Raw genomic sequence first — 21,954 nt, 5'->3', positions numbered from 1 at the left:
ATGTTCAGAGGTCCATTTCAAATGATGGAATTAAGGGAAGGCATAATTTGTGCTGTTGCATCTGGAAGGACTTCTTCCTTTTGTGTGTTGGAATAAAAATGTAAGAATCTTAACTAGCCGTTGTGTCTGTTCTAGTTATAGCGTGAGAATAAATAGAAGGATGAGCTACCTAAATGTTTCTCCATAGCAGTTGAAGTGCAATGAAAGTTAAAATAGATCAGTGCTTTCTAAAATTCTGTTTCACCTTCTTAATCCAGGACAGAGTATGCGCTTGGTTAGTCTAATTAGCTAATAAGTGAAGGAGGCAGCTGGGCCTAGTTGTCGTACAGCCTGAGGGAGAAAGGGGTTATATGGTCAACCAACCATCACTGTTCTTTAATAGTAACATATCCATGAGTTAAAACATTTAACTCATTATCTAGCAATCCTACTATTTGCCCTTATCTAACAATCTGTTACTCTACCTTTTCAAAAAAATAATGTGCTTTACCATTGTTTTCCTGTTACTGGGTAACTTTCTTGAACTTTCACAAGAAATGTAATTGGAATTTTAGAATATGCATTGTAATAACTAAATTAAAATACACATAAATATAATTATTGATTAATTCTACTGAGTCCAATTTTAATTTTATTTTTAGCTATGTGTAATTTCATCTGATATACACAAGAGAGAAAGTAATTGAAGGCAAATTCAGATGGGAACTGGATGATTGAAAGTCAAGTGTCTGCATATTCCTTCAACTATATTTGAACATACCTACGCAGGTAAGAATAAGTGATTGCTTATTTATATACTTAATAACATTTGGAAAAAAGATTTGAAGCTATAAAAAAGTTTTTACTTTGTACTGATTATTTAAAAAGATAGTTTTATTTTATGAAATGGTAAAATACATAAAAGCAAAATAAAATTGAAATCGTGAATGAGTCTGTTTTCTAAAAACAACTTCTGTTACCTGTTTGTTCTATAGCATTTGATTTTTGTTTTGTTGTTTTTTTCCTTTAAGTAACATTAGGCTAATATACATATTCTTTGTTGAATTTATTATTTTTATAACAAACCTGTTTTGTTCTATTTGGGAATATGAATTAATGCTTCATATTTTTCATTGTTATCTGTTAATATAAACATAAATGATTAAAAAAATTTTTAGATTGGGTTTATTACTCAGAATATCCTTATGGATAAATTTATATATATATATTTATATATGCATACATATATATATAGTGCTCATTTTGCATGCTAAATGTTACTAAAATTAGCATCACTGGCTCAATGACTATAATATTTTAAAGGCTTTTTATTCTTATTGCTGAATTTACCTCCAGAAGGTGAAAATGAGTTATAGACCCGTTGACTTATATTTTTTCATTCAAAAATTTTCCCTAACAAAACTGAGTTTCCCTAACAAACCTAGTCACTTTGGCAGGTGAACATTTAAATGGACAGCCAATTGGAGTAAAGATACAGAGCTGAGAAAGCCAGGGGATATTCGGGAAATTGGAAGCATATGGTAGATATAGCAGAGTAGTGGCAAATAGGTTCTTGTGATTTGGATTCCTATACTATGGCATTTATATTTCATCATTATATGATGAGGGACAGTTGCAGGGGAATAAGATGATCCATGTTTTATCCTAAGCAGCTTAATCTGGAAGTGATTTGTGTGTTAGACTAATGAAGAGAGAGCAAACCCAAAGGGAGGGAGAATAATTTGTAGGCTTTTCTGTTTTATTTTTATCAATAGCTGTTTAAACACTTGCTATGTGCCAGGCACTATGGTAGGAACTGTAGAAAAAAAGATGAAGAAGACATAATCCTCACTCTTGAGGCTCTTATAGTATAGTGGGTGAGACATGCGTGGCAAACAAAGGAATATAATACACCATGACAGTGTAACAATTTAATCATATTCAAGGTAAGATTAATTGGTAACTAGTTATATTGAGATGCAGGTACTGGGTTATCAACTGAGGTGATTTTCCCAAAGACATCGAGTCTGATCAAGGTTACGCTAGAAGCAATGTTTCTAAACTTTGCAAGAATTCAAACAGGAATCAATGAAACTTTAGGGCGAGAGTAGTGTAAATGAAAAACAAAGCAGTGGTAGAAGTGGTGGGAGGTTAAGGAGAGGGTCTTTTATCTTAGGCAAGAGTGGCATGTTGGTGGCATTATAGATATGGGGGAAAAAAAGCAAAAGTAGGATTTTTGTCATGGTAAAATAATAGGTTTAGTTTTGCTTTGCTCTCTCACTGCTTTTTTCTCATACCTTTGCTGGAGCCCTCATAGCATTTTAAAATTTCATTGCAATTCCTTATGTAATTGAGAATCCATTTATTTACTATGAAAAGTGGTATGAGTTTCCTTAAAAGTACAAATATGATAAGAGTAAAAATAAGTTACATCAAACAAAACATATGAAATAAAGACCTGATTTTATTCATAACCACTGTATATATAATTTAGCTTTAGCCTTTCCAGCAATCACAAAAGTGGATACATGTTCTTGCCCTAAGAGCTTAAATAAATTTATTATAGACGTCTTAGTGTAATGGACAGGAAAATTGTCCTTACCACTTAGAGGTGCCTTAAATTTTGCATTGTTGGAAGGAAAGGGAACTTTGTTAACACATAGTTATAAGTAGGTAAGTTTGTGGAAGTTAAGAATTCAACTTCTCCAGAAAGTCTTTCCTGATTTTTGGAACCGGGACCAGATCTTTCTCCCTTATATTATGTACCTTAATACCGTTTACATTCCTTGGTCATATCATGCATCATGGTTTTGTCTATCATTTCCTGAGACTATGATTCTTGAGGATTGGGTTGTCATTTATCATTACAGATATAAATTGAAATCTAAATAAAACTCACCACAATGTTGGTTTCATAGATACTCCACGAATATTTCTTAAATGCAAAATTTAATCCATTTCCATGGCTTGTCTCTTAATCATTGCTGTCCTAGTCTAGACGTTTTTGTGAGCTCCATATTAGTTTTCTATTGCTGTATGATAAATCACTTCAAAACTTAGCCACTTAAAACAGTACTTATATATTATCTCACAGTTTTCTGTGGGCTACAAATCTGGGTGCAGCTTAGCTGATGCCTCTGGCTGTAGGTCCCTTGTGATGTTGCAGTCAAGCTGTCCACTGCAGCTGCAGTCCTTTCAGAGCTCAACTAGGGCTGAAGGGTCCACTTCCAGACTCAGCCATGGAGGGCCTCTCTATATAGGGCTGCCTCACCCATTATGGAAACCACATTCCTTTATAATCAAATCTAGGAAGTGTCATCCCATTTGTGGTGAGTTGAACGATGGCCTCCAAATAGATATGTTCAAGTCCTAACCTGTGTTTCTTGTGAATGTGACATTATTTGGAAAAAGAGTAAAGACGGTAGATGTAATTAAGTTAAGGATCTTGAGTGTGAACATCCTGGATTAACTAGAGGAGCCTTAAATCCAGTAACATGTGTCCTTATGAGGCATACACAAAGGAGAAGTTCCTGTGAGGACAGGGGCAAGGACTGGTGTGATGCGACCACAAGTCAAGGATCACCTGGCGCCACCAGGCCCTGAAAAGGCAGGAATAAAATCTCCCTTAGAGCCTTCAGAGGAAGTGTAGTGTTTCTGACACCTTGATTTCAAACTTCCAGCCTCCAAAACTATGAGAGAATAAACTTCTGTTGTTTTAAGTCACCCAGTTTGTGGTAGTTTGTTATGGAAGCCACAGGAAACTAATATACCACCCCTTCTGCAGTCTTCTATATTTTAGAATGAGTCCTAGGTCCAGCCAACATCTAAGAGGAGGGGGTCACAAAAGGGTATGAATATCACGAGGCAGAGATCCTTGGAAGCCATCTGAGAGTCTATCTATTCTTTCAGATTTCTGAATGCCTCCATTTGCTTGATCTTTGTTTGACACATCTGTGTAGATGGACCAAACTCTACAGGCCAGACATTAGACTCATTATCTCACATTATTAAAAATCATGATCTTTCTCTGTATTTCCCACCTCTCTGATTAGAATTACTGCTCATTTTGGAAAGTCAAATTGGAAAACTTAGAGTTAATTTGAATTTCTACTTTTTTCTTAATATTCATAGCCCTTAATTGATTAACCAGTCTTTTTCATTCTGTTTCTTAAATTTTTATCATCTCTCCCTTTCTTTTCAATCTCTCTCCTACTGTTTGTGGGCTTCTATTATGTCTTTCTAGAATTAGCAGTATAGCCCCTAAATCGTCTATCTGTTTCTGAACTTTTTTTCCTTCAAACCTTACCCTGCAAAGTGGCTTTTGAAAACTCAAATGGAGTTATGTAATTCCCATTATTATTAACATTCTCAAGAAAAAGTTCTAGTTTGTGATCTAGCTCTTGACTTCCTAAAATCCAAACTGTATCTTTAATCATTCCTTAATATAGATCTATAAAATTGTATAAAACTTTCCAGATATATTATGTTCTTTATTTTTGCTTGCCTTTGTCTGGGATTCTCTTTTTCCAGGAGTCAGATAGGTGTTTGTTTTTATATCCAAAGCACCCAGCAGAATGTCTAATATAATGGCCAACACAGAATAGGTTTTCTTCTGTCGTAAACTAAAGTTAAAGATGAAAGAGATGAAGGATGAAGAGAGGAGAAGAGGCCTGAAACATCAGTATAAGGGCTAAACGTACAGACTCATCTAAGATGGAAACAAATGAAAGAGAAAGGAAAACTATGGGCTAGTGATGGAGAAAGACTAGACAGTTTAAGTGTAGGATAAAGGCAAAGGTATGTTCAGAAATAGAAGTAGAAGCTCAAGAAAGTATGACAAAAAGAGAAAGTTCTAAATAAAGTTTAGATTTGAATGAGGCTATGATGTGTTTTTAAGCTTTTAGGAGTGTTAAAAGGTACATCTCTTCACAGACATTATATTAGGTGGGAAGTGTATGGAATGATGCAGTTAGTTGTTCAAGATAATGAGAAGTAGAATAAATAGATAACAAAAATGTGATGCAGTGTTAAGAAAGTAGCAGAAAGGAAATAGAAGTATCATTTCTTTTGCCCCCTTTGGTTGTAATAAGTAAGACTAATGGCACTCTTGTCTGAAGAGAGCCTCTAGGGAAATCCCTCAGTGGAGAGCAAATTCAAATCCTTTTCAGGAAATGTATTCTGCTTGATCAGCATTTAAATACCAAAGGAAATAATCTTTAAGCCATTCGAAGAGATTGAAGAAAGACATTTTGCTTTCCCTGACCTTTGGTTGTACATTAAAAATTTACATTCAGTACATCTGTATATGTAAACCAAGCTTCTAATAATTAATGATATTCAAATTAATCTTTATCTGTATAATGTTAACATTAATTTTCATTTAACGAAGAGATTTAAAGGGAAAAATGTTTTGAATATTTATGCAATATGTAATTGTAATGAATGGTTTATTCATAAATTAATTGCTATTTGAATGAAATAGTGAAAACTGGGAAAGTAGTTTTCTATCAAGTATGTTAGTCTCTATGTTGCAAAGTGGTAATCTATTGACTTTTTAGTGTAAACTAATTATTCATGCTATGAGGGTATTATATATTATATCAAAGCTTTCAGTTATTTAGAGGTAACATTCTGGGGGTTTTTTGACCTCCGAAGGTTTCCTAAGAGGTAACATTCTTTATAAAATGATTTACTTTGCTTTTAGAGCATGATTTACATTGAGAAAATTTAGTTTAGTGAAAAATAAAAAAATGTTTCAAAAAGATATTTTTTACACATGAAGACAGAAATAAATTAGGGAAAAGTATAGGATTTACATAATTATGTGCACTGAATGAAGAGAGAAGGAAATTGGTAAATTGTGAGTTTTGCATTGCATAGTTCATCAGCTCAGTGGCCTGACAATCTAAACTGGAAACTTTTTGATCAAGTGACTATCTGTGATGGTCAAAACCTGTTTATACAAGCAATCTGTTATGTAGTAATCACATCTACATTTGAAGAGTCTGTATCAATTTCAGTTCTTAGTTTGCAAGTAACAGAAACTAGTTCTGAGTACTTTAAGCAAAAAAAGCATTTTGTTGAAAGGATATGAGTTAGCTCATAGAATCAGAGGGTAATCAGAAAAAAAGTTCTCAGGAAAGACAGCAAGCAGCCAGAGCGTTTCCGGGGATCCAGAAAGCAGCAAGTGGAGAGAGTCTGTGAAGAGTACTGCCATGGAGCTAAATCTGGACCGATACTGTGGTTTAATGCTGTTTCTCACACATTCACAAAGCCACTGTGCATGGCTGGGTCTCAATCATTTGCCCTCAGCCAGGAACCATGGCACTTGATTAACAATTCTCCCGAGACTGCCAGCATGTGGAGAAGGTAGGTTCCCCAAAAGAATTTCAACGTTTTGGGACCAGGTTGGGAAGTCTCTGTAGGGTAAGTAAAAACAGTAGATGTTTCTAAAACCTTTCTTCGGAACTGTCATTCGAAAGCCATCAAACTCTAGTGGTAAAAAGCTCAAATAATAAAGATTTTACCAGTAAAATTAACATAGATTAAATAATAATGTTGCTCAGGTTTCAAACATTTATTTGTTCCTTTTTTTATACATATGTTTATTGTCTGTCATGTGCCAAGTGCTGTCCTAAGCAGTGAAAATAAAACTATAAACAATAGAATTAGTCGTGGTTTTGCACAGAGCTTATAGTCTAGTGAGAATTGAAGTATGTGCAACACTTAATATATTGCAGGAAGTCTAGAATGGGAGCTGTATTAGTTTCCTAGGGCTACAGTAACAAAGAGCCACAAACTGGGTGGCCTTAAACAACAAAAATTCTAGAGGCTAGAAGTCTGAAACCTAAGTGTCAGCAGGGTCACGTGTCCTCCAAAGACTCTAGGGGAGGATCCCGCTTCGTTTCTTTCAGCTTCTGGAAGCTGATGGTCTTTCTTGGCAGGTGGCAGCCTAACTCTAATCTCTGGCTCCATCTTCACGTGGGCTTCTTCCCTGTGTGTCTCTGGGTGTGTCCTGTCTTCTAAAAATACCAGTCATTGGATTTAGGGCCTATCCTAAATCTGGAATGATTTTACCTCAAGATCCGGAGCTAATTACATCTATAAAGACCCTATTTCCAAATAAGGTCGCACGCTCAGGTTCTGAGGGAACATGAATTTTGGGGAGATGGTGTTTAACCCACTCTAGGGAGGGTACATGATACCGTTGGTATTCCTAGCAGGGTCCCTGGGCCTGTACGTGGGGTATGTTAGAGAAGCTTACCTGAAGGAAATGTCTAACTGAGGGTGGATGTTCAGCAGAAGGAAAGGGATGTATAATGGACCCTCCCAGCATTTGTGAGGAAGCATAGTTCATTGGAAGAACTGAAAGTATCAGTAGTTCAGTTCAACTGGAGCAAAGAGTAAATGGGGCTGGCAAGAGGTGGAGAGGAGAAAGGATGGTGAAGAGTTTCAATGGGACAGATGATTAAGGGAACGCGTAAGGAGTTTGACATTATCCTGAATGTAGTGGGGTGCCACTGAGGGAGTAACCATTATGAAATGCAAAGAGAAAGGAAGTGAAAAGAGTGAAACTGGGACACACAGCTGTATCTACAGTAGATCTCAACACTGTGTATACCTGGCAACCTTTAATATTAAACACTAAAAGTAAATGCATCTAAATGTTAGCAGTGGTTATTCCTCGGTGACTTTAATTTTATTCTTTCTAACATTTTTAAAATATAGTGGGTCCAATGAGCATGTACTACTTTTATAACGAGGGGGGAAAAAGCATTTTTTGGTAAAATTTAGCACATAAAATATACCTGAAATAAGATTTTTCATAGCGCAGTGTTTTTAAAAATAAGTAATTGATTTCAAGGATTGGGTATCTTTTGACTTAGGAGGAAAAAAGACTTGTGAGTGAATAAAGAATTATATCACCTGAGCCAGGTATTTCATAAAATATCTTGAAATATGTATGGGGATATGGATTGCACATCCTCAGTTGGGTTAAGTAGCCATTGGATAAATCAGGGGAAAAACTTCTACTTTTGGGCATAAAATAGGAAATACATTTGGATTGAAAGCACTTTTCACTTGATTTTGAAAACCATTTCAGTGAATGAGCAATTTAAAGAACATAGAAATTGATCCTTTTATGTAAGTTATCATCAGTAATGCCAGGTTGCCTTATGTAAGGTGATTAGACATAACATTCCTGTGAAGATTTTACTAATTTTGTAAGACTGAAGTGGTATTTAGGTTTCTGGAATGCAAAATTAGAGCTTTACTATTAAATCTACTTTACATATCAAGGGTCATGCTGTGAGAACAGAACGTATTTGCATGTTCTTCTGTTTTTTTCCACCCAGTTTCAGAATATTAAACAACAAGTCCATTAACACTTACTGGATGATGTGACGGGGCAATTAAAACTCTCATGTCATCTGTAGGCTATTTTCTTTTTTTGTGATTATCAAGAGATAACACAGCTTAATTAAAGTCTCATAATAAAGTTTATAAAAGGCCGAATGCTGGCCAGTACTTGCAATGAGGAAAATCATTTGATACTTCTGTGGGAGTTTTTGTTTTTCTTCAAAATTTTGTTAGCTGCTTAAATAGCATTGTTTACTTTGATTCATCGATAAAATTATTTGCTAATCCTGACCTGGGATGATGAATAAATATTTTGCTGTTTAAGGATAGCTCAAAGTTCAAACATTTAACTTGCTAATGACTATAAAGTAAGCAGACCTGCTTTCTTTAAAAATAGTTTCAAATAAACTCTAGTAATAGATATACTAGAAATACATTCCTTGGTTAATTATTTTAAAAGAAAATAGATAACAATAATTATAAGAAAAAAGTGCACTTACATTTCAGTGGAGAGTGACTTTTTTAAAGCAAGTTTATATCCCTTATATCATTTAGTTAGCCTATCCCAAAAATATTTTAGGTGACTTGTCCTATGTAAAATTTCACTTAATTAGGACTATGAACCTGAAATTCTACTGGAGAATCTACTTGCTTGGAGTTTATGTGCTTCTCCCCTCCATCTTCCCATTCTTGAGTAGAGTTTTCTAAACTCCTGAGAATTAAAAAACTGCCACGGCAGTCCTAGCAACTTTAATAATATGAATTGTTATGGCTAACACTTACATGTTGTTTAGTGTCAGGCACCGTTTTAAGCTGTCCTTACAGATGAACATATCTAATCCTCACAGAGATATTTTGAGGTAGGAAACTCAGTTTACAGGTGAGAAAGCTTAGGCAGAAAGTAGTAAAGTAAACTTGCCCAAGATCAAATGGTAGAGAGGGGATTAGAACCCAGGTAGAGTCTTTATTTTATCCATTACACTCTAGTACATGAGAGTCTTTATTTTACCCATTACACTCTACTGCATGAAGAAACGTAGATTAACATGAGAGAAAGTATTTTAATTCAAAAATATCAAGCACTTCGTCAGTATTCCCTTGTCTTCTTCTAGTGGGAAGATCTGACATACAGCTGTCTGCTATACACGTTACACATTTCATCTTCTCCCACATTTTTGTACCTCTCATTCTCCTCATATTTCATTTATTTCAGATCCCATAACTCTTCTCTTACTTCATATTCTGTTTATAGTTTTGTATACATGTTTTCTAGTATAAAGAGATTCAAAGATAAATCTCTTATTTTGTTTAACTAGAAAGGATGAAAACATCATTTTGAGAAAGTAAAACATTAGCTCCTTGTTCTAAGATAACACTGATGCAAACAGCAATAGTAAGTTTTCAGGGTAATGAGAATATTAAAAGAGTTTTTGATATCCCCTTGATAATTTAAGCTTATACTTGATATTAAATTTTATTTTTAGAAGAAAATTACAAATTTTCTATTCTTTATGATAAACCAAGCACACACAGTAATATCCCACTGAATAATATCTATCCCTGGATAGAACAGAAAATAAATATATGTAATTCATTATAGAACTGTGTTAGAAAATAAATCAGAGAACCTTCAATAGACCAGAAAGTATGAGAAATTCAAAAAAGGATGTAGTGTCAGATTTGAGAAGGAAGCTACAACTCAAGATATGCCCTGGGGAGGACCCTTACCAAAGGTTGGTGTGACACTAAGAGTGTGCCATTCTCATAAATGGTAGGTTCCAGATTCCTGGAGAAGCCTTGAGTTCAGGGATGAGTAACTAGTTGCTTAGTTGTGATACCGCAGAGGAGCTTAGTCAGGTATTCAAACCTGCAGAAGCCCCGTTTATCTTTTGTGGTCTGGACATGGAGGATGTGAGTTCGGGTTAGAGGAAAACAGTGAAGTGTTCAGATATCAGCAACAATGAGGAGAATCAGGGAACCCTACTACCAAAGTTACCCTTTCTTCCCGCACTCTCTTTTTTTTTTTCCCGGTACGCGGGCCTCTCACTGTTGTGGCCTCTCCCGTTGCGGAGCACAGGCTCCGGACACGCAGGCTCAGTGGCCATGGCCCACGGGCCCAGCCGCTCCGCGGCACGCGGGATCCCCCCGAACCGGGACACGAACCTGTGTCCCCTGCATCGGCAGGCGGACTCTCAACCACTGCGCCACCAGGGAAGCCCTCCCTCACTCTCTTTGAAGACAGATTACAGGACTGAGATAACAAGAGTTAATAAACTAAGCACAGTGCAATTTACATGTAACAGCAAGGGATGGGAGAGATATTCCTTGAACAGAAGAGAGTAAAGCAGAAATCAAGTGAATTAAAAACTTGATCATATTCCTTTAACATTTCAACTAGGCCAAAGCATAGATGAGAAATATTTCAACCTAAAATTCCACTGTATCTTTGAAATGTTAGAAATAGTGTTAAAAATCAGGAATGAAGATGGAGGACAAAGGTCATTATATCGCTCCAAAACAAAACAAATTATTTTTTGAGAATGCTGCCTTCTTTGGTTTCTTTTTGCATAATTCTTTTCAAAATTACAGTATGATGTATAATTTTTACGTTATAACATCGTCAAATATTTCAACACTAAAACCATAGAAAATATTTCAGTCTCAAATATTATCATAATCAGAGTTTCAGTGAGTTATTTTCTGATAAGTGTAGCTTAACAACAGGGAGAAAATTTTTTTGTCTGTGTAGAGTTTGAGACATTTATTCTCTGTGTAGAGTTGGAGCTGTTTTTCTCACTTTATTCTCACTTCTCAGGGACAGTATAAACAATGCTGAAGAAAATAAACTCTGATAAAAAACAAAGTATCGGAATGCAGAAAAGTAAAGAGTGCACCTTTTCTCCATCCCAACCCTCATTTAGGAAATAAATTGAACCCACTTTAAAAAGTAGCAGAGGGCACTCTATTTTGTCAGTCTTTTATAATGACTGGATATTTATTCTAGAAATAGCATTGTGCATGGGTCTATCTGCGTGGTAGGGCATACAGAATGTTTTTTCTGTCTTCTGAGCTTTGGAAGTTTCCAAATAGTAACAAAAATATTTTCATTGTTTTCATTCCAAGGTTATACTGTAGATTTTTAGCTTTTTAGCACTGGCTTGTTTCTTTCCATTGCCAAACCTAGATATAATGTGATTTAACTTTATTATTCCCAAGCCTAACAGATTTCCAGTCATATTCTTAATATTTCATTGCAAACAAACCCTTTACGTTAGTGTTGAAAAGGTGTTGAACACTTTTTTCTTCTACCCCTGATACCCGTAAGTATAATGCTGAGGAAACATGGAATCTTTTGGAGTCCTTTGTTTTTTCCAACTTGCAAAATTGCTGGGTCATCAATGTTTTCAGTAGTACAGAATCAAGCTATTTCAGTAACTAGTCAGTATGATTTGGTATGATGCATGAATATAGACAATAGTATGTATTATTTAACATGTATTTTTAAAAGTCCACTTCTATATAGGCCTTCCCCTCTTCCCTCTCTCCATTGGTAACCACTAGTTTGTTCTCTATATCTGTGAGTCTGCTTCTTTTTTGTTATATTCACTAGTTTGTTGTATTTTTTAGATTCCACATATAAGTGATATCATACAGTATTTGTCTTTCTCTGTCTGACTTAATTCATTTAGCATAATGCCCTCCAGGTCCATCCATGTTGCTGCAAATAGCAAAATTTCGTTCTTTTATGGCTGAGTAGTATTCCAATGTATATCTTCTTTATCCATTTATCTGTTGATGGTCACTTAGATTGCTTCCATATCTTGGCAATTGTAAATAATGCTGCTATGAACTTTGGGGTGCATGTATCTTTTCGAATTAGTGCCTTTTTTTCAGATATGTACCCAGGAGTGGAATTGCTGGGTGATATGGTAGTTCTGTTTTTAGTTTTTTTAGAAATTTTCATACCGTTTTCCACAGTGGCTGCACCAGTTTACACTCTCACCAACAGTGTACGAGGGTTCCCTTTCTTCCACATCCTTGCCAACATTTGTTATTTGTGTTCTTGTTTGATGATAGCCATTCTGAAAGATGTGAGATGATATCTCATTGTGGTTCTGATTTACATTTCCTTGATGATTAGCGATGTTGAGCATCTCACAGTACTTCTTAATAAGTGTTATTAAAGGTGCATATTGCTGATATTTTCAGAAATAATATCAGATGTGTATGAGTGCAGTGTAAGATCTGGCTACTTCTTGTACTTTGTCTCGCTTCTCCCTGCCTCAAGCCTACAAGGGTGAGAATGTAGATACGGGCATTTGAGGACATTATTCCAGCTTTCCTAGGCAGGTACTTTAAGTTGCTGGAATTGGTGGTCTCAGTGTGTGGACCTGTGCTACTTAGTCATGATCTGAGATTATATTCATTCATTCATTCCCTCTTCCATTCTGCAAATATTTAGGGAACAACCACCAGGTACCTGACACTGTTCTAGGCACTGTGGCTTCAGTAGGAAACAAAATAGACAAAACCCCTGCCCTTCTGGGCTTACATTCCAGTGCAAGAACATTACTGCAGCCTCTTCCTTCTCAATTTCCATGGCCTTGAATTGAGGAAGTTCTTTAAAAATAGAACCTGCCTTTTCAGTTTTTTGCTTATTTTTTTAAAATAAAATAATAATGGAAAATGTAATGAAGTCATTAAATAACTGCAAACTATTGTCTTACAGATAAATCTAACCAATATGTAAAAGTTGTTAGGCTTCAGACAGTGCCAACATTTTATAGTTTGAAATTCCCATTCAAGTACAAAAGAATATAATCACAGTAAGAAAGACCCCATAGAGGTGTCTATGAACAATATACAGAAGCTTGGACTATGTGAAGGTTAAATTCCACTTCTGTATCTGTGGATTTAACTATCCCTCCCTCCTCGCTTCCATCGATAGACAAGGACAACCCCATCCCTTACTTCAAATTGTTGGTTATCTTCCTATGCTCCTCAAAATTTCACACATGTCTATTCCTGTTCATTGTGGATTGGTCTGTCTCTTCATGTTGCTGGAACACTTATATTAAGGATACAATTTGGGCTCTCTTTGAGAGGTTACTCATAGATCAGTATCTTAAGCATAATCTTTCTGTATCTATAAGTTTTATTGATTACATATTGAACTGTTTCTGTTATTTTTATAGAATTAGCCAGGTGTATTCACATGTTGGCAACACCCAAGATAGGGCTACGTTACTGCTTATAGTCACTGATAATGTTTTTGGCTAATAAGTCTGCAACTATGTATTAGAGCATTTTCTATGAATTTTCTGTGACAACTCAAGTCAGAAGATTGCTGACTTGAACTTGAATTGCTGCTGGGTTTGAGACAGAACATCAATTTATGTGCAGGATGTTAATTTTCATGATTCTCTTCCAATACTCCAATACTAAGAAGCATTTGCCTCCTGAGGTATTTTGTTGTTTTTTTGTCTCAGGATAATATGTACTCTCTCCTTAACCACCTAATAGATACAAGCTGTAGTTTAGAGATGCCTGATGCTATGATTTTAAATATTTCATACTTGCAAATTGCTACAACAAAATTTTCAGTCAGCCTTGTAAGCAAATTATGCTCATTTTTTTATCTGCTCTTTTGGTGCTTCTTAGAGTGCACCTTGATTATCATTTATCTTTCCTCTGCAGTAATTCCATGTTTCTGGATCAGGATTTATGTCCCCAATTTTATAAGAAAATGATGGCGATTTTACAAAGCCCAATTAAATATTATGTTGTTCGTTTTCATCTTTAATAAATACTTTATAACAGTTCCTTGTTTTTATTGATGATAAATCCAATGTACATTTAAATGCAAAAGCATCATGCTTTCACCCTTCACTCTGAGGTCTTTGTAAAAGTTTCCAATCATCCTTCAGTTTTCATGAAGGGCTTAAGCTCCTTGAACAGCAAATTTGATTAAACAGTTAATCTAAAACTGTACCAAGTCAGGTAAGGCAGCTTCTCTTTGACTGGAAGACCTGTATCTGTTTCCTAGAAGTAGTCCACTCTTCCAGATCTACTGGGGCTTCACACTGCTGCTAAAGCCTTAATTCTGTGATTCCTTTGTCTGTCTTCCACATCCCCTTACTTTCAGACACTAAATCTTGTCTTTCAAACTTTTAAAATATAAGGCATTCACTTGCTTCCAATCTCAGAGACAACCTTGTTTCTCTACCATCATCTTTTGCCTGAGCTACAAGCAACAGCTTTTTAACTCTTCTAGTGTTTACTTCAGCAGTATGCATATATTAATATGTAAATTTACATGCAGATTTAATATCTCCCAGCCAACTTCAGTTGCTTCCTGTTACAAGGCTTAATGTGCCCAACAGGTTTCTTCCTGGTCTCATCTCTTCAGTTCTGTCTGTTGTCACTGCTTCCCCTTTTCTCCACTCTTCATCCTTATTGGCCTGTTTTCAGTTTTTTGAATGCCATGTTTGCACACCCTCAGACCTTTGCACACCCTGTTCCTTCTGCTTGGTGAACCTCACTTATATCTTTCAAATTGTAGTTTAAACATTACTTCCTCCAAAAAGGACCCCTTGACTTTTTTACACTAGTTAAGGTTTTCTTATAATATGCCACCTAAGTACCCTAGGTATTTTTTTTCCTTCTCATTATGTGTTCAATTATTTTTTTCTCCAATTTCTGTCTTCCCTGATAGTGTTTCAGCTCCATCGGGCATAGGTTAATTCTGTCTTGTTCGCTTGTATTAAAATATCATCCACAATATAAATTCACAGTAAATAATTGCTTAAATAAGGGATTGAATGATTGAAAGATACTTTTGTTACTTCTTTTAAAGATGGAGTATTTCTTGAGAGAAGTCTGTTTATCCCTTTTATGTATTTTTTAGATTTTCAAGTTCTCTGACATTGTCTCTAAATAAAAGAAATTAATAATTTAAAAATCTATACTTTTACTTTATGCACTAATTATGACTAAATGTTAAAATGACTATTCGGGGAATAAATCATATTATATAAGTCAGTTATTGTATCTGTTGAGAGATGTTCCTGTTTCAATTTGCTTGATTAAACACTAAATTTTTTTAATGTATTAAAATAAACTTAAGTTAGTGTTTTATAATATAAGGAAAATGTTTTTAGGTATTGATTGATTTTTATATGCTTCTAGCTGGTGACCAGTTTTTGTTATATGTCTACTGAATTCTGTCATTTTCTTTACAAAGAAGCTACATAAATATATTTTTAAATTGGAAGATTGACTACAGCTGTGTAACCATTAGACAAATCAGTTTTATGAGTTATTAGTATGATTCTAGCCAGTAGGCTGGTATTCTAAATCATAACACTTCAGTAATCTTCATTGCAAAAATAGTAATTTGTGTATTTTTTAGAGCTTAATTTAGCAAGAACTAAGTGAAGGATTTGACAGATAAGATGCTTGCCCTCCCAGAGTGTTCAAAAGAATGCTGAAGCTGGAAAGGTTTAATACGTCATTAGCTTGGCAATTCCTCTTAGAACTCAATGCTATAATCATTAAAAGGAGTTTTTGTAATATGTCAGGGGCTTGTAATTTTGTTCTATTCTAAAATGATATTTGTGACAGGAAAATGATTTCAATTTATGTATTTGAATCTGTGTAAATTTTTAAATCACACAATGACAGAAATAGTTCTGATTTCTTCAAAAAACAAACTTTATATAATTAGACTAATTTATAATTTCTTAAGTGGAATTAATTTGCATGACTGTTTTATTATTATAAAACAGGATTCTAACAGAGTGAATAGGTGGTGTTATAACTCCTTTGTAATAAATTATAATTCTTGGTTTTATGGTGTAGTATTACATCAGGAGTATATATGTTATCATGTGGAATAAGTCTAAAGATGTTCAAATGCGTGTTTAAAAATGACTTTAGCAGTATTTAAGAACTTAAAATTCACTTGCTTCATTTTAACAGTCTCAGATTGCTTTGCAAATAACCAAGATTCCTTGCTATAGATTAATGTGATCTGGAGAATTTTCTTCATATAGTTCATTGGAGCCTCTGATAGAATAAGGAGTAAATCTAAGGAAATTGTGTATTTTGCAGACAAGAGCAAAGGGCACGTTTGGGGGACTTTTTTTTTAAAGACTATAGCATGAAGGCTACTATGGTTTCTATATCTCAGGGCCAGCTAACATGATCTCAGATAAAATCTATTTGATCTAAGTAATAAGGCAACTTTATCTCAGAAGACTGCAGGACTCTGTATATCCATCTGTGAAATGTAGCCCAGATACTTGAAAAGTTTAATGATAATTCCTGGGAGTTGGCTTTTTGAAGAGTCCCATGATAATTTGGGGAATGTGACATTTATTCTTCTGACCTAGCAAATTTCAAAGAAAAGTATGTTTAGATGAAATGTTAATGTCTGTCTAAATCCTTTGTCAGTGTAGAGCAAATCAGAGAAAAAAGTTGTTTGCAATTGGAGAAGAAAGAATAGAAGTACCTGGAACATGACCTTAGAAAAGAAAGAATAGTTGAATAGGGGTGAATTAAAGCTGCAGCTGATCCCAGTCTTCTGATTGCCAGTCCATCTCTTCCATCAGGAGACTAAAAAGCACAAGATTGCTAAGACCCTGAAAGGACTTTCCAACTGAGTCCTGAAAATGAGTGTTACAGTAAGAATTAAAGGAAAATGTTACCTAACTCAGGTTTGGCTACTCGTTGCTCAAGAATACAATACTGAGAGACAAGTGGTAGGCAAAAGGAAAGATAGCTTTGTTGAGGGAGCCAGTAATCCTGGGATGAAGGTGGACTCATGTCCCAAAGAACCAACTCCCAATTCCCCAGGTTTGGCTGGGAGATTACATAGGGAAAAGAAAGGGCTACAAGCTGGAGAGGGGGCAATCTTGTATTTTCAGAGATGATGTCTTGGTCACATGATTCCAGGTAGCCATCAAGTCTTGCTTGCAGCCGGAACATTATCTAAGTCAGAAATCTCTGGCTAGCTAGTCCTGAAAAGCAAGAAATAAGGGACAAAGACAAAGGTGAAGCAGATAGAACTAATCTTCAGTCTTGATAAGCATCATCAGCTTTTTCCATTATCAGCAAGCTAAGCTAAGTTAGTGGTGGTCTAGGGTAGAAGGCAGGTATGGTAAGCATAAAGCCACAGCCATATCATAAGTAAGAAATAGAGTTGGAATAATGCTGATTAGATGAGAGTCCCTAGTTACAGTCTCACTGCCTCAGTTAAAAAAATACCTTCATTATTTCAAAATTCCTCAAGGTAACATGGAATGAGTGCAACCACTCTCAGTTAAAAGTGGATTTCTCGGTTTGCAAAGTGATAAAACTAAATCAAGTTGCCCCAGTGCTCTATTTTAGAGCACAAAGCCCTATTCCAGGAATCCTTTGCCCATCCTGTGATTAATTAATAATTAATAATATTAATTATGAAAAAGGAAGGAAGGATATAAGCATCTAGAATAAAATGAGAAATATACTTTTAAAATTTTATTGAATTTATATTTCCAATGTTTTTTTAAAATTTTTAGTAAGCATTATTTTCACTCTTTTAAATGAAATTCTTTCTATGTCGCTTTTCTCTTCTCATCCTTACTTACTTCTCTCTCTCTTCCTCTTTTTCCCTTTCTTTCTTCTGTTCTTCCTTTGAGAGATCTTTTTGGGGTGATGAAAATGTTCTGCATAAACATAATTAGATTGTGGTGATGGTTGCACAACTTGGTAAATATTCTAAAAATGACTGAATTGTGTATTTTAAATGAGTGAGCTCTATGGCATGTAAATTATATACATATACATATACATTTCATTTTTTTACAAAGGGAAATGCCAACCACAGGTTAACTAAGGCGACTGGACTGGAGTAAGTAAAGTACAAGGACGCTGGATCTTTTCTCAGATTGATTACAACAAGTCACAAGGCTAGACGTTGAGTTTTAGGACTCAATTGGTAACTCCTTTTAGGTCATAACAATCTTGCTTTTTTTAGTCTTGAGATGGAAGGGATGGACTGACAATCAGAAAATTGGCATCAGTCGCAGCTTTCATTCACCTATATCAATTTGTGAACTTTGTGTCCTACATGAAGGGAGACTGTCAGTGATAATTCAGAGACAGGATTTGCCATTTATGAAGACAAGCCATGGTATGGCAAGCTGTTGAATATATTCAATTGAAAGATGAATAAAAAGCATACAAAACATGCAAGGCATTTACTGCATTTAATCAGATATAGTTGGGTAAATATATCTGTATTTAAATTTATTTATTTATTTATTTGTGGCTGCATTGGGTCTTAGTTGCTTTGTGCTGGCTTTCTCTAGTTGTGGCCAGTGAGGGCTACTCTTCGTTGCGGTGTGCAGGCTTCTCATTGTGGTGGCTTCTGTTGTGGCAGAGCATGGGTTCTAGGCATGCGGGCTTCAGTAGTTGTGGCACATGGGCTCAGTAGTTGTGGCTTGCAGACTCTAGAGCTCAGGCTCAGTAGTTGTGGCACACAGGCTTAGTTGCTCTGCAGCATGTGGGATCTTCCCGGACCAGGGCTCGGACCCATGTCCCCTGCATTGGCAGGTGGATTCTTACCACTGTGCCACCGGGGAAGTCCTGGGTAAATATATTTGAATACTTGTTTCTAAAGTCTGTCTGGTAAGCTTTATTCATTTTCGGGTAAACGCCAGATCACAATGGTGAAGATTGAGTTTTTGAAAAAGTATTATAATTTCTGTCTTTGAAAAAGTTTTGGGTGCCCAGAAAATATTTTTTGTCTACATCCAGAAATTTTTCAAAATACTTAACAGTTAAACTCCATTTTAAAACTGGGACAGTGAGAATCCAGCAAATTCAAATATGTGTGAAATAATACAAATACAAGGTTGTTTTCATTGTTCTGTAAAGCAGAGTCAATTTGGTTGTTTTTGTTGCCTCATCTCACTCATGACAGGAAATTCCTTTTCCTGTTATCTTTTTTTTTTTTTTAAATTCTTTCATAGTTACATGTTTTATTAATCACGTCTGAGAAAAGTCATTGATTTTCATTTTGTACAGCATTATCTTGTAAGGACAAAATACAGTGAAACTTCCAAGCTTTTTGCATATCAGAGCTGAAACTGAAAGTTTCTCCATAATTGAATTTTCACTTCTTATTTGTAATAAGTTTATCCTTAGGAGGATACTTCATAGTGTTTGATCACAGATGAGATTGAGCATTGCTATCACTCAATAATGTTAAGCATCTGTCAGGTTCTCTCCTATGCTATATATTAATTTTTTCTCCATTAAGCAAATATTTATTGGCGGCCTGTGGGAATAAGATACACCTAGGTCCTCTTTCCTTGGTATATTCACAAAAGCCTCTGAAACTAAATTTCTAAGTCAGGCCATACTAAGGCCTGGCATAATAAGTTTTCATTGTTAACAGTTTTTTTGTGTTTGTGGTTTTCTTTTTTTTTTTTTTTAATTTCAATTTTTTATTATATATTGTTTTTAAAATTCCAGTTTCCAATTGTTCGTTGTCCTGTTATCTCTTATCGAACGCTGGGAGCTTTTAAAGCATGGCTTGTTGGATTATAAAGGATTGTTGTTTTGTTACATTTGCTCAGACTAGTGCTATTTGCTAGAATTACCCAATAGTTTCTTTACGCTTTCTTTACTTACACTTTACTTACTTTCTTTACTTTCTGTGCCAGAAATTGCCTACAAACTCTAAATTATGGGAATAGCTCAGGTGGTCTTTGCTAGCAGGAAGGAAGATGCATTTTAACAGTTTTTTTCCCCAGTGGTAACTATATACTATAATTTATTCGAATTAGTTAAAAATAGCAAAAAATACATTACTATAGAATGTCTAGAGAATTAGTTCATATTTATTCAACTATGCTATCATTTGAAAAACTATTTTCACTTCATTTTAAAACGCTATTCCTTTGTAAAACATGAGTGTATCCAATCTTAATGGAAGTCTGACATCATGGGAAAAATTGTTTAAAATGAGAATTCAAAAGATCCTTATTGATTATCTGGTCTCACCTCCTCATTGACAAAGAGCAGATTTGTTCTTTTAAGGAAGAACTTTTATTTCCCCCATTTAAATCTTTTGAATCAGTCACAGTCATTAATAACTTTCGTAGCCCTACCTATGTAAAAATTAGGAAATTTTAAACATGTGAAGTCCAAACTAACAGTTTATATTTTAACTTGGAATATTTGTGTGTTTATGTGTGCATGCGTGTGTGTGTGTGTGTTGTGGTGTGTGTTTTGTCTTTACAGAGGGATGTAGGAGTTAATACAACGATAAAATGTCAATATGCCAAAATATATTTTTTCTTTTAGAACATTTTTACTAAAATTTCAGATTAAAAACATGAAGTGTTATCGTTGCCAGCCTTTTTAAAAATTTTATTTATTTTAATTTTTAAAATTATTTATTTATCTATTTAAATTTTTATTGGAGTATAGTTGATTTATAATATTATGTTAGTTTCAGGTATACAGCAAAGTGAATTAGTTATACATATACATATATCCATTCTTTTTCAGATTCTTTTCCCATGTTGGTTATTACAGATTATTGAGTAGATTTCCCTGTGCTATACAGTAGGTCCTTGTTGGTTATCTATTTGATTTTATTATTATTATTATTTTTAACATCTTTATTGGAGTATAATTGCTTTAAAATGTTGTGTTAGTTTTTGCTGTATAACAAAGTGAATCAGCTATGCATATACATATATCCCCATATCCCCTCCCTCTTGTGTCTCCCTCCCACCCTCCCTATCCCACCCCTCTAGGTGGTCACAAAGCACCGACCTGATCTCCCTGTGCTATGCAGCTGCTTCCCACTAGCTATCTACCTTACATTTGGTAGCGTATATATGTCCATGCCACTCTCTCACTTCGTCCCAGCTTACCCTTCCCCCTCCCTGTGTCCTCAAGTCCATTCTCTCCATCTGTCTTTATTCCTGTCCTGCCCCTAGGTTCTTCAGAACCATTTTTAAAATTTAGATTCCATATACATGTGTTAGCATACGGTATTTGTTTTTCTCTTTCTGACTTACTTCCCTCTGTATGACAGACTCTAGGTCCATCTACCTCACTACAAATAACTCAATTTCATTTCTTTTTATGGCTGACTAATATTCCATTGTATATATGTGCCACATCTTCTTTATCCATTCATCTGCTGATGGACACTTAGGTTGCTTCCATGTCCTGGCTATTGTAAATAGTGCTGCAGTGAACACTGTGGTACATGTCTCTTTTTGAATTATGGTCTTCTCAGGGTATATGCCCAGTAGTGGGATTGCTGGGTCGTATGGTAGTTCTATTTTTAGATTTTTAAGGAGCCTTCATACTGTTCTCCATAGTGTGTACCAATTTACATTCCCACCAACAGTGCAAGAGGGTTCCCTTTTCTCCACACCCTCTCCAGCATTTATTGTTTGTAGATTTTTTGATGATGGCCATTCTGACCGGTGTGAGTTCATACCTCATTGTAGTTTTGATTTGCATTTCTTTAACTATTAGTGATGTTGAGCATCATTTCATGTGTTTGTGGGCAATCTTTATATCATCACCAGCCTTTTGTTGTTG

At 35.1% G+C, this 21,954-nt stretch overlaps 1 protein-coding gene across 1 annotated transcript in view; it reads left to right on the top strand.

Moving 5' to 3' along the window:
• GULP1 (GULP PTB domain containing engulfment adaptor 1) overlaps positions 1-21,954 on the top strand; it is a 271,691-nt gene that overhangs the window by 95,851 nt on the left and 153,886 nt on the right. The window contains exon 2 of the mRNA XM_089916579.1: positions 642-768. The gene's annotated coding sequence lies outside the window, so the exon portion shown is untranslated. The remainder of the gene's footprint in view (positions 1-641; positions 769-21,954) is intronic.

The sequence above is a fragment of the Delphinapterus leucas genome, chromosome 8 (genome assembly GCF_059928025.1).
Source record: "Delphinapterus leucas isolate spDelLeu-1000000601 "Yukka" chromosome 8, BTC_Dleu_Yukka2, whole genome shotgun sequence".
Taxonomy (NCBI): domain Eukaryota; kingdom Metazoa; phylum Chordata; class Mammalia; order Artiodactyla; family Monodontidae; genus Delphinapterus; species Delphinapterus leucas.
The sequence above is the reverse complement of the archived record's forward strand: the minus strand, read 5'-3'. Positions and strand labels throughout refer to the sequence as shown.